General features: G+C 33.7%; 2 pseudogenes; both read right to left on the reverse strand.

Moving 5' to 3' along the window:
- Window positions 1–13,210, reverse strand: part of LOC116110332 — a 28,932-nt pseudogene extending 15,722 nt beyond the window's left edge.
- A 397-nt stretch (window positions 13,211–13,607) lies between these two features.
- On the reverse strand, window positions 13,608–17,681 carry LOC116110345 (annotated as a pseudogene).
- Between the last annotated feature and the right edge of the window lie 610 nt (window positions 17,682–18,291).

Consider the following 18,291-nt stretch of genomic DNA (forward strand, 5'->3'; position numbering starts at 1 on the left):
GGGAGACTTGGCTGCACTGTCCACTATTTTGAGAGTCTTCTTGTACAAATGATATTGTACTTTGTAAAGAATGTATATATTAAGTAAAGAAAAAATTTTGGGCCCAACTATTTTGATAAGTATACTTGTCTTTTCATTAATATATTTAATGATTTTGATAGTAGAAAGAAGTTGTTACACCGCACCCAACAAAATGAAGATTAATAGTTCAAAGTCTTTTAAGCTTTTTATGGAATTCTATCTAAATTTCATAGATTGCTAAACCTATCTCTAGCGTTTGCTTAATCTACGGTATTTATCCCAAGAGGCACAATCACAAATCACTTCTTAGTCTTATTGTGAACAACACACATTTGAATGGTGATCAAGCATCCAAAAGTCATTAAGCAAAGAGATAAACACTCAATCATGAAATTAAAACTCAAAGTAAATCAATTCATATAAATTTGAATCATTGTATCAAGGTTACATCAAACCCTACCTAAACAACTCAGTTCATACTAAAAAACAAAATAAAAAGACAAAAACAAACTGAATCAAGATTCATCATTAAAAACAAGCAAAAGATGGAGAAATCTTCTCTAATTTAAAGCCCAAATCTTCAATAATCTTCTCCTTCCAAGAGTTGCCTTCCAAATGATGAACCAAGACCTTTTTCTCTTCCTTTTCGCTCTAATTTATACCCCTCTCACTTAAGGATGAAGCCCTAGCAAGCCAAAACGCGTCGTTTTATTTTTACATCTGATGCAGGTTTCGCCGCGGCGAGGAACTTTCGGGCCAAATTTGAGCATGATAGAATCTGAATCTGGAAGAGTGTTAAACATATGAATTGTATCCCTTTCAATTATCTTTCTACTCGTTCAAGAATCAGCACAATCCGAAGTCTACAGCACAAGTTATGGCAGAAAGTTGTCACCCTTGTCTAGTTAGAACTAGGAAAAACCCAAAACATGAAAGTTATAGCTCTTCTTCTTAGCTTTTCAAAGCTTCTAAATTCAGGTCATTCTGAATTTCCAAGCTCAAGTTACACAATTTATGCTCAAAACTGTCATTTATGCTCAAAATCATTGTTTAGGCGTGCTAAGACAAATTAATAGAATTAGATAGCAATTATGGCCTAAATTGTATGAAAAATATCCTAAATCCTATCAAAATTCAATGCAAAATCATAGTGTAAAATATGATTATCATAGCCCCAATGTCGAACAATTCCTTTTATCATCATACACATTTCGGTTTTCACAAAATAGTTAGTAGTAAATTGACCATAACTTTCTCAATAAAAATCCAATTGATGAGAGGTTTGAATCTTTAGAAACTAGACAGATAGGGCTTCAATTTTATATATTATATGATTAATTTGGATAACTGTAACCCAACCACCAAACCATTCCTTTTATCATCATACACGTTTCAATTTTCACTGAATAGTCAGTAGTAAATTGACCATAACTTGCTCAATAAAAATTCAATTGATAAGAGGTTTGAATCTTTAGAAACTAGATAGACGGTGCTTTAATTTGATATATTATATGCTTAATTTAGATAACTGTAGCCTTACTTTTGAACCATTCTTTTTATCATCACGCACATTTCAGTTTCCCCTATTTCTCGATTTCCATTGAACAGTTAGTAGTAAATTAGTCATAATTTGCTCAATAAAAATCCAATTGATGAGCGGTTTGAATATTTGGAAACTAGAAATATAGGGCTTTAATTTGATATATTATATGATGAATTAGGATAACTATAAACCTACTCCTGAACCATTCATTTTATCATTATACACATAAAACAAATTCAATTACAGTGATGACAAAGGAAAACAAATATTGATATGTATTTTTAATTGTATTTGTTCTATCTCTTTTTGTTGATTTTTGGATTGATTTTGTTGTTTGATTTGTGTGTTTTGTGGGTTTTATAATTATCGTCTTTCTTTAGAATGCTATTATCAAATGTTTTTTTGCTATAGGTGGTGGTCAATTCTAATTGTAGCAAATGGATTTGTGTCACATGACCTTTATCGTTATGGCTTCTTCAATGCTTCAATTAAGTTGCCTTCAGATTATACTGTTGGAGTTGTTATTGCTTTCTATGTGAGTTCTCTTCTCAACATTCTTAATTTTTCTTTTAATTTCTAAAATAATAATAATAAAAATAATTCATTTTCTTTTCTTAATAATCAAAATCAGTTTTTTCCTTTGGCTCTACAAGTCTCTTGCTTAAAAGTTCACATTTTTCAACAAGGTTTCTCTTTCTCTGATTGATTTATAGACTTATCAATAATACCCAGTGGGTTAACTTGCAATTTTTTTTGCTTTTCTTGACAAAGTTTTAAACTTTGGTTGCAGATGTTAAATTGTGACATATTTGAGAAGAACCATGATGATATAGACTTTGAGTTCAATTTGTGGATATTTTATTTATTGATTTTTTAATTATCAATTCAGTATAAAATGAACTTCAATATAGAAAATATGTATTTAAAACACAAAAAAACCAATAATAATGTAAAAAAAATATAATAAACTTACCCGCGCAATGTAACTTGAAAATGAATATAAGTTATAGAAATTGTGGAAGGTCAGTATACATTTTAAGTTTAAATAGTTGGTCTTGATAATATTAAGGTGATATTAAATATCATACACGATTCACTACAAAATACTGACATCGAATATCAAAGACATGTCTACAAAAATAATATCAATTGTACAAGGTGATGATCTTGAAAATACAATTAGATCATATAATATTCATGTGATATTCTCAAGTTGGATGAATGATTTAATGACATCTAACTATAATTGATATTAATAATTATACAGGTATAATTATTAATTTTATCTTAACACAACTTTGTATATACAATTTATATTTACTTTAAAATTTGTATAATTTGACAATTATTATGTCTTAATCTAATTAGTTTATTTTGTTAGAATAAATTTGTTTACAATTTATTTCAAAAACATTGAATAAATATATTCGCGCAACGCTCGGACCCCATATCTAGTTAGAAAATAGACAAGTATAACCTCTATAAATTAATAACCTTCTGACCATATAAATTCTATTAATTAAAAGAGGTATTAATTAAGTGATTAATTTATAGAGTATATTTACAATTCAAGTTTATTATTTCAAAAATCTTAAGAGAATTTATGTATAATGTAAATTACCTCTTGGATTACTCTGGTGAAAATGATGCAAGTTCAAAGGTTTTAAGTTTAGAAGAAATTGTGCTAACATCACTGAAAATCTTGCTGCTGATGAAGCTGGGGATGATGCAATAGCTTTGAAGCTTGTTACGCGCAAGGAAGCACTCAAAGCATCAACAACACTTTATAATTTTTTATTGCAATGAGAATTCAACCCCATAACTTCTAGATGCAATGAGAAAAATTAGAGATGACATCTAACAAGATTTAAATTTCAAGAAAAATAGTCATATTTTAATAAAATATCATAGTCAATTAGCAAATTATTTATTTATGATATGAATAGGATCGCAGAGTTATGTAAGGTTTTCCAGAAAAGTATTATTTTATTAATTTATCAAAATTATTAATTTAGCCTACGAGCCCAATTGCCCAAGTCGGGACCTTAAGAAATTATTATGTAATAGAGATTATTAATTTATCGAGTATTAATTTATACATATAGTAAAACCTTTCTATAGTGATACTCTATATAAGAATAACATTTATATAGTCATATAAAATTTTATTCTCAATTTGGGATAATTATAAATAAGAATAAATTTCACAATGTAATAAGTCTCGTCTTAAAAAAGTTGTCCCCACATAGTAATGACTATCTGTATATTGCAAAAAAAAATATGCTATGTTACATTAAAATGTTTAAGATGAAATAAAATATTTATCTAAAGTTATTTGGGACAATGATTTAAGAGTTATTACCAGATTTTTTAACTTGCAGGTAGGTAATAAGTTGTTAGCATAAACATCTTCTTATTGAAGCCAAAATATTTCTAGCTTCTCAAGCATGTTTAAAGTTACTTGGCATGAAACTTTTTGTATTTCCATACTATCATCCTCATGATTGTTTTATTTCTCTTATTGTCTAATTATAGAAATGGCTACTAAAACAATGAATTGAAATCCTAATACATACTATTAAAACATGAATTATAAAATAAGAAATCAACACAATAATTTTTGTAACTACACCTCTATTAAGTTATAACCTCTTTATAGTAATAAATTAGTTTGATCCCACTCTTATGACTATAGAGAGGTTTTATTGGATTATACTATGGGGACGTTTGGTTGGGGGTTATATGAGATTACTGAGGTAATGTTATCTTATATTACCTGATTACCACGTTTGGTTGTCAAGTAATATAAGATTCTGGTAATCTTCCAATACCAATAGTAATTACTGTTGGTAATATTGGAGGTAATCTGTAATCTCCATTTTTTTAGATATTGTAAGACTACTTGGTTATCTTATTTTTGTTGCAATTTTATCCTTTGTTAATAAAATTTTTGGACAATAATGCCCTTGTTTTAAAATCAATTTACATTAATCCACCATTACAATTTTACCCTTGTTTATTTAAGTTTTTGGACAATAATGCCCATATATTTAAAACAAATTGCAGACCACCACCACCACCACCGCTGGCAACTGGCCAACCACCACTAGCCGCCACTGGAAGTTGCCGGGAGGCTCTGATATGGCTATTAATGACCATAGTGATGGGCGAAAATGACCATATCAAAGTAGATTTGGCCGTTAAAGGCCATGGATCTGGCTGGAAATGGCCAGAATAGATCTGGCCATTTCCAGCCAGAGTGGCTAGATCTACTTTGATATGGTCATTTTCGGTCATCAATATGGCTAGAAACGGTCATATCGGAGCCTCCCAACGATTCCCAGCGATTTTCAGCAACTTTTGATGACTTCCAACGATTTTCAGCGACTTCCGGCAGTGGATGGCAGTGGCCGGCAATGGCTTGGGGTGGTGGGGGTGATTTTGTTATAAATTAAAGTTTTATATAAGCTAGGGTAGACCTAGGCATTTGGGACCGATCCCAACAAATCGGCTCAAAAAACCGGTCCTAGGATCGGTCCTTGTGAGGACCGATCCTAGGAGGGCCTAGTCCCAAACCTGGACCAGGGCCACGGATAAGAGATCGGTCCCTAGATCGGGCCCTTCTCCAAGGCCCGGGCTTGGGCCCAAACCCCTTTGCTTCTTTCCAAAAAGTCCCCTAGAAAATATCCAAAAACTCTTATAAGTTTTGAAATTAACAAAAATATCAAGAGTTAAATTGATAAGAAAAAAAAAATAGAATTATAGCACATGACCGTTGGCTACCAACAGTCATGTGGTTTAAGAAGGGGGGAGGGGAGAGTTTTTTTTGTTTTTTTTTTTTTTTTTGTACGTTCTCCCCCCCCCCCCCCCCCCCCCCCCCCCCCCCCCCCCCTCCCCCCCAAACTTACACTATAAATCCCACACTTCCATATTTCTTTTTCACACCAACTCTCAATCTCTCTCTCTACTCCAATCCAATTTTCATTCCATATTCTCTTCAATTCAATTTATATTTATATTTATAATTTATTCATATTATTATTCATTTATTTATATTATTCAATTTTTTTTTTTCATTTTAATTACTTATTATTTTATCATAAATTCATAATGGATTCCCGAAATTATGCATTCGAAGGGCCAAATGAGTTCTACGTTCCATCCACCGAAGATATGGAAGGGTTCGATCTATTTTCACCCTTTCTAGAGGCAGCAACTGCAATTCAACAACCAAATTCGGTCGGAACGGGGTGCAGCCAAACACAAGTGCGATGCGACTCCGCGACCCAGTCCCCTGACCGTCAAAGAGGGTTGTGTCCAATGTATGGCGATACTTCACCAAATCAAAACGGGTAAAGACAAATGGGGAGGGGGAAGAATCGTGCGGGGTATGTAATTTCTATGGAACCATTATCGGCGCTGAGAAGGGGACTTCGATGATGCGATGACACTTGGAGAAGAAGCACTCCCAAATAATGCAACTGTTTGGTCCATCTTCAATCGGACCCAGTAAGCAAATTCAAACTCAACTTAATTTTAATCCACAATCCTCAACTCTATCAACATTGTAATACAATGCACTCTAAGCATGAGAGGAAATAGTAAAATACATAGTTGTTATGGACTCTCTCATTTCTTGATATGAAAATCCTTATTTTATTCACATGATTAAAACTGCATTTTGTCCAGCATATACTTCTATTAGTAGAAGTAGAAGTAGAAGTAGAAGAGACATACTAAAACTTTGTAACAAAATAAATGTTCAACTTAAAAACTAATTTAAACATTTTTAGAATATATCTATTGCACTTACTTCAGACATATGGGCTTGTAGATCAAAAACAGATTTTTTAACTGTCACAATATATTACTTAGATCAAGGTTGGGGTTTACAACAAAAATTAATAGGTTTTAAACCATTATATATTGCACATAATGCTAACACTATTTATTTTACAATTCTTGAAGTTTTGCAAGAATATGTATTAACTGATAGAGTTGTAGCGTTAACGCTAGATAATGTAGCTGCTAACATCGCGACTATCTCTTTATTTGAAAAGAGATTGGATCTGCGTGATGCAGACAAATTTTTTCACCAAAGATGTGCTTGCCCCATCATCAATTTGATTGTTAAAGCAGGTTTAGAAGCTAAAATTCAAAGATTGAGAGGGTGCGTGCAACTATCGGATTCATCATCGGCGGTACAACAAAAGATGGCAAGAGTACATCAAATATTGTAAACAAGAGGACCCACTAGTTCGACCTTTGAAGTTATGTATGGACATACCTATCCGTTGGAAATCCACCTACTTGATGTTGGAAAAAGCTTTGCCAACCGTAGGACAAATTACAGATTTCGTCAACCGGAAAAACTATCCAGAGGAAGTTGTCAACTATGATGATTGGACCGTTTGCGAACTTTTTTATTCATTTCTTAAAATTTTGTATGATTCCACTAATACATTAAGTGGTATTTATTATCCTACTACTAATTTAGCGTTAGATATTTTACTTCAAATTTCTAAAACTTTTGTTAAATATAGATACAATGACGTCTTAATGGAAATTGTTTCAAAGATGGAAAAAAAATACTAGAAATATTGGTTAGATATTCCATTCTTACATGGATTAGGCCTTGTTGTAGGTCCTAGGTTTAAATTACTCGTAGTTGATTGTATAATTACTGAGATAGGCTAGCATTTAGGACATGATTATACGTCTTATTTGATTAACTTTAAGCAAAAATTGGAAATCCTTTTTTCTTTATATCAAAGCAGGTACAATGGAAGTGGAACTGGAACGTCCAGCAGAGACGACCAACAAGACCCTAATGAAGATATCTATCAAGGATTGAGCATGTGGACGTATATGGAACATGGCGGAAGTAGTAACTCCAGCTTGTACATACATGGACCAAATGAGCTGAATCGCTACCTACAAATGGACATGTCCTACATAACGAAGAAGGAGAAACGTGAGATGGATGTGCTTCAATGGTGGAACCAACATCAAAGTCGATTTCCTATTGTAGCCCAAATGGCACGTGGCATTTTATTTGTGCTGGTTTCTACAATTGCATCCGAGTTAGCATTCTCAACGAGTGGCCGGATTGTTGAAGATAGAAGATGCTCTTTAACCAATGAGATGATTGAAGTGATAACATGTTTACGGGATTGGACTCATGCAGAGAGAAGACTACAGCAGCACCCTGAAGATCCCAAACTACTCAAACTCTTTAGGAACACAGATTTGAATGATGTAAATATTGTTGACGATGAATAATTTAATAAAAACAAATTTATTTAATTGTTTATTTGTGAAGTGTGAATGTGTGATTGTGTGAATATTACATTTATGTTAAAATTAATTAATTAAATTATCTCTTTAAAGTTTAAATTTAAAACACCCCATATTTATAAATAATTATTAATTATAACTAACCATTAATTAATTTATCATTTTTTTTAAATTAATTAAAAATTTACTAATCTCATAAGGGTGGAAATAAATTTCCCAGGCCCATGAGTGATTGGTCCCAAATGGGACCAGTCTCTTTGGGACCGATCCCAATCAGGCCCAGACCCGGACTCGGTTGGGACCGATCCCTGCCCAGGTCTAAGTTGGGGTGTTTTAGCTAAATTTAAAACGTTGGGGGTTAAAAGAATTATTCAAAAATTAATAATAACAAAATATTATATTAGTATTTAAAAGAGGGCAATTTAGTAATTTAAATAACTTACCCACCAATTTATTCCTCCCAACCAAACATATTAATATAACATGCCCACCAATTTATTCCAACTAATCAAACACATTTTCCTAAAGATCCTTAGTAATCTTCAAGGTAATCTAACTTTCCATTAATATAACATTCCCAGTAATCCAATATTCCCTTAACCAAACGCACTCTATATATTTTAAATTTTTGTTTTAGACCCCAATATCCTACCGCATTTTGTGAACCAGAAGGTTCTAGTTTCTAATTTCTAGGCCTTTGGTAAGTGTTCCAAGTAAAACATTTCAGCGTTGATTAGCCTACTGAAAGATGGAATGCATGGAGAATGATGCATGTGATACTATAACATGTATATTCATATTTTGCAAAAAATTTCAATCAAATTGAAAAACAAGCAAGGTATAACTTGTTACCTTAAGTCCTTAGCAACCTTGGAGACTTTTAATTTCAAGAGAAATTAAACAAAAGAGTATCCACACTAAGGTAAAAGAAGAATTAGGCCAAGAGAGACATTTAGGGTTCTTAGAAATTTTTTATCTTTATCTTAAAATTGGTATATCATTTTCTTTATATATGTAGCCTTGTAAATAATTCAATAATTGTTTTGGACTTCCTTAAACAATTCCATAATTGTTTTGGAGTTGTAAATAATTCAATAATTATTATGAAGTTATTAAACTTCTTTAAATAATAACATTGGATTAACATTTAATCACAATTAACAATTTAACTCTTAAATGGTTTACATAACAATTTAACCCTTAAATTGTTTATATGTTTTCAATTACAACCCACTGTTAACTTCAGTTTAATATAAAGGATTAATTATGAATTGAAATTCCATTTAATTCCAATTAGCAATTTAACTTTTAAATTATTCATAATAACTAATATAACCCTCCATTGAATCTAATTCAATGATAATAATATAAATAACTTTATTACCATTGGTAGGTGCTAGCCAACCTTGGATAATCAACTCTCTTTGGCTATTTCTCTATTCTCCTTAGTTTTTATGTGTGACCTCTTAGGTTCACTGTGGCCTAGCCGTGGGCCCAATATCATAGTCTATTCTGATATGTTTTGTCATAACTTTTTATGAACAAAACTGCCATCGATTATGGTAGGCATCTAGCAATGCTCCATAACCCCTAAATCACAATGAATATATACTCCACCGAACCCTTTTATAATCATACGTACTGTATAATCAAATCATCCTGCTGTCTAATCCCAATTAAGAATGGATTCATGGTATGTCAAAATCTTTATCTTAATTTTATATCAAATTAATCAATACATATGGAACGTGTCATTATGAAACAACCTTTCAGGTAACATTTTATATACTCCGGCCGGAGATTTCTCTTTTCCAACTTATCTTGACATTTGTCTAGAAACTTGATATCAATCTATACCAAGTCAACGGATCCCATCATGACTATCGCTTGTCCTCACACATAAACAACACATGGTCAAATCAGCTTATTAACACATGACATGATTAGTCTCGTGTTTATACATCATATGAACCATATGCGTTTATGCAGAATCTAACCGTGATATCTCAGGTCTAAGGATTAATAATACACTAATACAATCTTATGATAAATCATTGACTGCATTTTAAATGTCCATGTGATTAATCATAAATGGTTATATTCGATAAACAGTTTACTAACCGCTTATCCATACTAATGCCCTAGTGATATAACTTTTATAATCACCCACACTAATACCATCACATTATATTCTACGGAGGCATTCAACATTCCTACTATATAATATAATTGCCCAATTAATATTACCTATGTAGGGAATACTTTGATGATTTTGATATTCTAAAGATTTGTATTATCCGGACATTTCACATAATATATATATATATATATATAAATGAAGCAATGAACCACACGCGAAATAAGAACATTTTCTTCTATTGATAAGATAAAAATGTATATACAAAATATATACATTAATATATATATACAAAACATAATGTCTTGGAACTGACGACACGATTGATTCCTAGGGCATACACTAACACATACAATACCCAATATTATCATCATCATTATTTTTTTTTTATGGTCGAATTTTTAATCAAATTCATCAAAAATTTTAGCTGGTACGAGATACTGTCAATTGTTATCTATCTTTTTTTTTTTTTTTTTTTTTCAGAAACACTCTTATGATACCGCTATTGTCAATTTTTATCATATTGACTATTGAGATCCTCGTGGCGGCAAAAGTTACTCGAAAATAATATCTGTATGTTCAAAATACAACACGATCGGATGAATTGGGCTGATTTTTAATCATTTAGAAAGCTAAAGACATCATTACCTTAGGATTATTACTGTAAGTTTACAGTAGCTATATAGGAGTTTTTACTTTTTACATAAATCCAAATATTGACAGAGAGAGAGAGACCCCCGACTTTTGAAAGATGGATCACTTGTCACGATCCAACCAAGCCACCAACCAGGAATTATCCATCCGTTCGATATAGATCCAAGGGTAATAACAGGTGCAATTGATCTAGACACTCCCATTGGTACAAAAGGATCACTTCCAAAGGTGAGATGGGCATAAACTTCATCAGCAATTACCATAATCCCAAGTTTTCTTCTTGTTTCTGCAATCTACTTTAAAAAAATAAAAAATAAAAAAATCAACCACCACCACTACTTTTAGCAAAACTTTAGATTAGGGGTAAACACGGGTGGTGGGTAGAGCCAGAACCTGCGGGTAGAACCGAAACCTATCTGGAATTGATACTGTGCGGGTAGGTTTCGGTTCTATTTTTTTGGAACCGACACTGTGCGATTCCGGTTCCTACATGTGGAGGAACCGAAACCGGGAAAAAGAACCTGATACTATAATCACCTAATTAATTATAACATTATATAGTTAAATGATTACTTAATTAATTATAAATTTATTACATTCATTATAAATATTTGAAATTTACTACATTAGTACATTACTTAATTAAATGATTAGAAATTTAATTAATTATAATATTATATTATAGATTTATAGTATGATTACTTAATTAATTATAACATTACGTTATAAACGTTAGTACAATATTTAATTAAATTATTAGAAATTTAGTACAATATTTATGAGTCACATTGGACACAAATGAATGAGTAATCAAAAGTTGAAAACTACTAAATACAGATTTTCTTAATTTGTTAGGGGTGTATTTGTAAACTTTTAAGATATTTTTGTTATTTTTTAAACTGATAGGGGGCAATTGATTTTTTATAGGGTACCCAAGTAAAGAACCAGAACTTGTATTTCAGGTTCCAATTCCTTGAATTTAAGAACCAGAATTGATAGGTTCCAGTTCCGGTTCCTTTTTATGGGAACCTACACTGTATGGGTTTCGGTTTCGGCTTCGGTTCTGGTTCCGGTTCCTGTTCTAATTCCCCCAAAAATTACAGGATACCCGGAACCGCTCACCCCAACTTTAGAACCACTTAATACCATGGAAAAACAACTCTCAACACTCAAACTCAAAAGGTTAAGCTCCTAAATGTTTTCAGAATTACAGGTAAGTGAAGGTACAAAGTCATTTTAATGTAAACCCCAAGCGGTTGGCCCGGCTGTCAAGGACTCCCTTCCTTGAATTCTTGGGTTCAAACCTTGAGGTCACCTACCATAATAACATTCTGGTCCTTTGGACTTTTAGTGTGTTCAATGAACTCTGAGAATTAGTTGAGATGCGCACAAACTGACCCGGACACCTCAGTTATCAAAAAAAAAAAAAAAAAAAAAATTTAATGTAGAAGCTAGCTAATATTCTAATATAACAATCAAGATGTCGCGTGCAAATATGAGAGCTTTTTATATCATTACAACTTTACAAGTAGTTCAATTCTAATCTCCTGTGGAAAAAAGAAAACAGTTCAGCCCACCTTCTGCAAATTTTGGTGAGTGTAGTCAGTCCCACAAGGATTGCCAGGGTTTATGATAACCAATGCAAGAGTATTCTCATCTGCAAGAGCTTCCACTGCATCAAGATCAACCTCACAACCCTTTTCTGGAAGAAGATCAAAATGGCGAACTTCGAGATGACTATGTTTTGCACGAACTTCATCATATGGGAAGCCAGGTCTTGGAAGCAAAATGTTGGCATAAGGGGGGCAAGGACAGTTACCATGACTTCAATTCCTTGAGTACATCCAAGTGTAAGACAAACATTATCGGGTGATAACTTGTATGGGAGATTAAGATTCATATAATCTGCAACGGCCCTGTCAGAAATTAGCATCAAATGATAATAAATGTTATGAAATTGTTAAAAGTTAGCAGATTGTGTATATCATTGCATTTTTATGATCATCACCTGTAGTTTTATGCCCTGCCAAAGCTGCCAATTTATTATTATTATTTTTCAAAGACACAAAAGTTTCTAAAGAGTTTTGAATGTTTATAGAGGATGTGCAACTGTTATCAATAAGTTTATTATGGGAACCCCGAACCCGCCCATTGTTTGAAACAAAAACCTGAAAGTTTCTTATTCTTTTGTCCATCTGATGTACTAATATCTCTGAAAATTATGACCAATAATAGTGTCATCATAACAAAAAAAAAAAAAAAAAAAAGACGTTGTGTCTGCCTTCTGGCCGGGAGTATGCTAACCATAGATGAGTAGGAATTGTGCTTGGCGGAGCGGACAGCATCGACAATGGCGTCTTCGGCAACAGAAGTAGTTCGAAACAGGGGAAGGCAGAGGGGTCGCCATGGCCTAGCTGAATGACAGGTTTTGTATCGTCTTTACTAAGATTAGCGCTTAAGGTGGTGAGGACAGCTCGAACGGTGAAGGCAGCTGCCGTGTTCTTGTTGGAGTCTTTGTTTTCTTCAGAACGCCATCTTGTTGATTATCCGTTCTCCATGTTTTTGCGATACAGAGGGCGTTGAGTGTGCCGTGTAAATGTTTATCTTCATTTCCTTTATATTTAATTTTTTAAACCAAATCACGTCAATCTTAATTTAATTTTAATTTTTGTTTTTCCTTTTTTTTGATAAATAACGCTTTGTCACATAGTATGCATTATACTCACTTAACTGGTCACGTACTCACGTGATTCACGACAAGTCGGGTCAAGTTTGGAGGGACAAGGTCAACTAATCAGATTCGATCAGGATTCAGGACCGTTCTCACATTTACCACTTCTTAATCTTGAGGGTTGGAATCAATTATCAATATCTTGTACTATAAATCGATGTCCCGCCCATTTCTGTCCCGCGTTGAAGGCTTTTGTCTGTGTGTCTCTCTACAGGGGAACTGTGTGAGCTATTACGGCGGGTTATATATATTTCATTTGATAAAATCATTAATTGAACAGCGTCAAACACAAAACAAGAAAACAAGCAGTAATCACTGTGAGGCAACACGAAGTTGCTGCTCACTACAACCCCTCTTATGTCCTTTGATTGTATTCTAATTATGTAGACACAAGAGGTACTTTATTTCATAGGTATCTGAGGAAACCAGCACTACGATATCAACGCGCTGTTGTTGTTGATCACCAAACTCCCAACTTGTAATTTGATACAACTCTTATTGCTTCTTGGCATGCCTGTTATAGAAGGCTTTTATCCTCCCAAGGCCGTCTTCAAGGGCGGTAGGTTCAATGGCAAAGGTTAAACGGAGCCAATTTTTCATTCCAACTGCTATCCCTGCAAGATTTGTTATCGTTGATGGTTAGCACTCACAAATTAAATAAATATTGGTCCACAAACACTCGGAATTAAGTTTCATGTGTCCCTTTCCCTTCGCTCCAAAATATTCTTAGTTAACTAAAACAAAACTACTGCAATCAAAGTATATATCCCTGAATTTGAACTGGTTCCTTCAATCAAAGAAGAGAAGCTAGGAAGTATCATGCTGGTAAAATTTAATATGCTACATAAACTAAGTTTTGAGTAATTTGTATATTACCGGGTAAAACAATGACTGATTCCTCTTTAGAAAGCTTGAGAGCGAATTCCATGTCATCGCTAATGTCTTCCAACAGTGACGTATTCAGCTTCACCTGGAATAAAGTGCATTAGCAGTGTACATTCATTTCTGCACATATTAGATGATATGATGCTCTTACCATTAAAAACATGGATCCGTCAGGTTTGTTTGGGCACGTTATGCATGGTATCTCCTTAATTCTATCATAGCATATGTCTGCAGTCTCCCTTAGTATGTCAAGGATTTTTGAAAAGAAATCCTCCTTTGTATTCTCAAGGATTTGAGGAACGGCTCCCTGATGCATAAAGCACGTGTTATAACTGTATGAGAATAATCAAGAGAATCTGACTTAATGGCTAGAACGCTAAATAACTTTTACACATCAACGATATACACACAGAGAGATCTCTAAGCCATAGAATTCTTACTGTTCATATTTAGAAGCCAGGCCACACTTAATTCTAATCAAGTTGATTACTCATAAAGTAAAACGTGTTTAAGAAAATGAACCTTTCAACAAAACAGTCCTGAAAATGTAAAAAACGCAGACAACTAAACTTAATAAAATTATAAAATTCAGTGACTGCCACAAGAAATTGTTGCTCAGTATCTTTAGGCGTCCCCAGAGACCACATGGGAGTATTCAGGAGTTCAAGCCCCAATGAGCTGTCAAGAAACATAAACGTGTCCCAAGTACAAATGCTTCAAGGTCATAATGTCGCAGAAACTTTAGACTACCATGTTTATAGTGGACCCATGGAAGATTACTCTGTTGGTTACTTGGAATGCCAAATACCTTTCAGGTGAAAAGACCCGAAAAAATATTTAGAATAAATTTTCATAGGTCAGAGAATAATTAGTAAATCCCCAGTCACTTTAAAGATGAAAAACAATTACTCTTTTTCAATATGATTACATTCTTCACAAAAAGCATCATAATCAAAACCGAATGAAGGTTGCAGGATCAGAGGAGATATTGAGAGAGTCCTTAATTGAATCAACAATCTGATAAGCCCAAAGCCATAAAAAATCAATCTCTGGGATTAATTAAGTTTACAACAGCCATATAAGATTTTTCACTAAATCCAGATATCGAGAGAGAGAGACCAACCCCCAGCTTTTGAAAGATGCCATTGGGATCACTTGTCACAATCCAACCAAGCCGCCAACCAGGAACTATCCATCGCTTGGATATAGATCAAGTGTAAAGACAGGTGCAATTGATCCAAACACTCCCATTGGAACAAAAGGGTTATTTCCAAATGAGAGGTGCATAAACTTCATCAGCAATTACCATAATCCCAAGCTTTCTTGCTGTCTCTGCAATCTATTCAGCAAATCAGAACACCACTGCTTTTAGCAAAACTTTAGAACCACTTAATTACCATGAAAACAACCTTAAAAAACTCGTACCAATAAGGCTAAGCTCATGTTTTCATAATTACAGGTAAAAGAAGGTACAGAATCATTTAATATAGAAGCTTGCTACGTTTCTTATATCAGCATGACGATGTATATGCAAAACTAAAGCTTTTATATCATTAAAGAAGTTCAATTATATCACTGGTGGAAAAGAAAATACAGTTTAGCCACCTTCGCAAATGTTGGTAAGAATAGACATTTCCACAGGATTGCCAGGGTTTATGATAACCAAGGCAAGAGTATTCTCATCAGCAAGAGCTTCCACTGCATCAAGAACCTCCCAACCCTTTTCTGGGAGAAGATCAAATGGCGAACTTCGAGATGGCTATGTTTGCATGAGCTTCATAGTATGGGTAGCCAGGCCTCGGAAGCAAATGTTGGCACCGGGGCGGGCAAGGACACTTACAGTGACTTCAATTGCTGTGTGCATCCAAGTGTAAGATAAACATCATCTGGTGATAACTTGTATGGGAGGTGACGATTCAAATAATCTGCAATAGCCCTGTCAGAAATAGACATCAAATGATACACATAAAACGTAACTATACAAACTTGGAGATTGGGTTTTTCATTGCGTTTTATGATCATCACCTTAGCCTCCAACTGGCAGTTATGTGACATGCAACACAATGACACATACCAATCCCTTTCTTTTTTTTTTTTTTTTTTTTTTTTTTTTTAATTACAAAAAATTTCCGGGAAGTTTTGATGTTTATAAAGGATGTGCAACTTTGCAAATGGCATTTATCATTAGACGTATATGTGAACCTGCCCATTATTGAAACAAAACCTAAGGTTCTTATTCTTTGTCCATGTAATGTACTATGAAACTTCAAATTTCACATTTTATTACAATAAAGCTGTATTTCAAGAGGTTAAATATTAATTTGCACCCTTTGTTTGCATGCATTTGGAACTGAATCAGTCCTGGGAATTGGGAGTGGAATTGGATAATCAGATTCCAATCAGTATTTGATCCCATAAATAGGGTGGAATTGAAATTGAATTAGAGTAACATACCGTCCACATCCATATTGAAATGAAACCATAAACTAAGAAGAAAACATGTTTCTTTAGTTTTGGTTCTTGATCTTATTTTCCAATGCCGTTAATCAGGAAAACCGACTCAACAGTAGATGAAAACAGTATATGCTTAATCTTATGAGATTAAACAATTATACACTTGCCTAATATTATATGAAAAATAAAAAAATAAAAATCTCTATCCAGTAGGACCAGTACCAAATAATTATATTGCCTAATTGTCGCTAAGTATAACTTCGCAAGAATGCAATTGAGTTTTTAAGACCTCCAAGTTATGAGCTTAAAGTATGCAATAAAAAATGCTATGGTGCCGTCTTAATTTGTAACTCTATTGTATTGGATCCCTTTTTCTTTTTGGTGCCATTATTTGAATATATACCATATAATAGTGGAAGAATAATCTTCTGCAAACCCTGACCACGGCAACAAAAAATATCATCCATAACACGCACCAACACACAAAAAGCAAAGAAACATCATACATAGATATACAAGGTAACAAAGATGTGTCTACCTTCTGGCAGGGAGAATACCAACAGTAGGTGAATAGGAATTGTAGTAGGCGGAGCGGACAGCATCAACGATGGCGTCTACAGCCACAGAAGTTGTTCGAAAGCAGGGGAAGGCAGAGGGGTCGCCATGGCCCAAAGGAATGACGGGTCTTGTGTCGTTTTGGTTAAGATTATCGAGTAAAGTGTTGAGTAGAGCTCGAACGGTGAAGGTGGCTGCCGTTTTGGTGTTGGTGTTGGAGTTGTAGTTGGAGTCTTTGTTTTCTTCAAAACGCCATTTCGTTGACGCTCCGCTCTCCATGTTTTGCAGTAAAGAAGAGGTGGTTGAGTTGTGTTGTGTAACGTGTAGTGAGAGAGGGAGAGGGTGAATGTTGAGAGTTGAGATATTTATATAGAAGTGGAGGGTAATGAAAAGATTATGGGAATGTGGATCAAATCAAAGTAAACGCAGAGAAACGGACAATTTACATATAACTTGCAAGCTGAATAAAAACAGAGAAACAGACAATTTACATACAAAAATTTATTTTCCTTTTGTACTTCTTTCAATTTTCATATGGTGTTTTTCTTCTCATTTAACCCATTTTAATTTTTAGGAAGGAGAACATCTTAGGAGACATTTGGTTCAGAGAATGTTGAATTACTGAAAAGTTAGATTACCTTGAAGATTACTGGGAATCTTTAAGAAAATGTGTTTGGTTAATTGATGGGTATGTTGTATTAATATGTTTGGTTGGGAGGAATAAATTGGTGGATATATTACTTAAATGACTGAATTGTCTTCTAATTAAATATTATTATATTATTATTTTTTTAATATTGATTATTATTTGGATTATATAACTCCAGTACATTTAAAAACTTAGCAAAAACAACCCTATAATAAAAGTTTGAAAAATCAACAAAGCACCCCCACCAACCCAGCCACTGTCGGTCGCCGGCAACCACCGCAGGCCGCCAACAGCTAGCAACCTAACGGTGCACAGAAGGCAGGAAATAGCCTCTGTGCACCGTATGGCCATTTCCGGCCAGAAAT

The sequence above is a fragment of the Pistacia vera genome, unplaced genomic scaffold (genome assembly GCF_008641045.1).
Source record: "Pistacia vera cultivar Batoury unplaced genomic scaffold, PisVer_v2 Contig600, whole genome shotgun sequence".
In the NCBI taxonomy this organism is placed as follows: domain Eukaryota; kingdom Viridiplantae; phylum Streptophyta; class Magnoliopsida; order Sapindales; family Anacardiaceae; genus Pistacia; species Pistacia vera.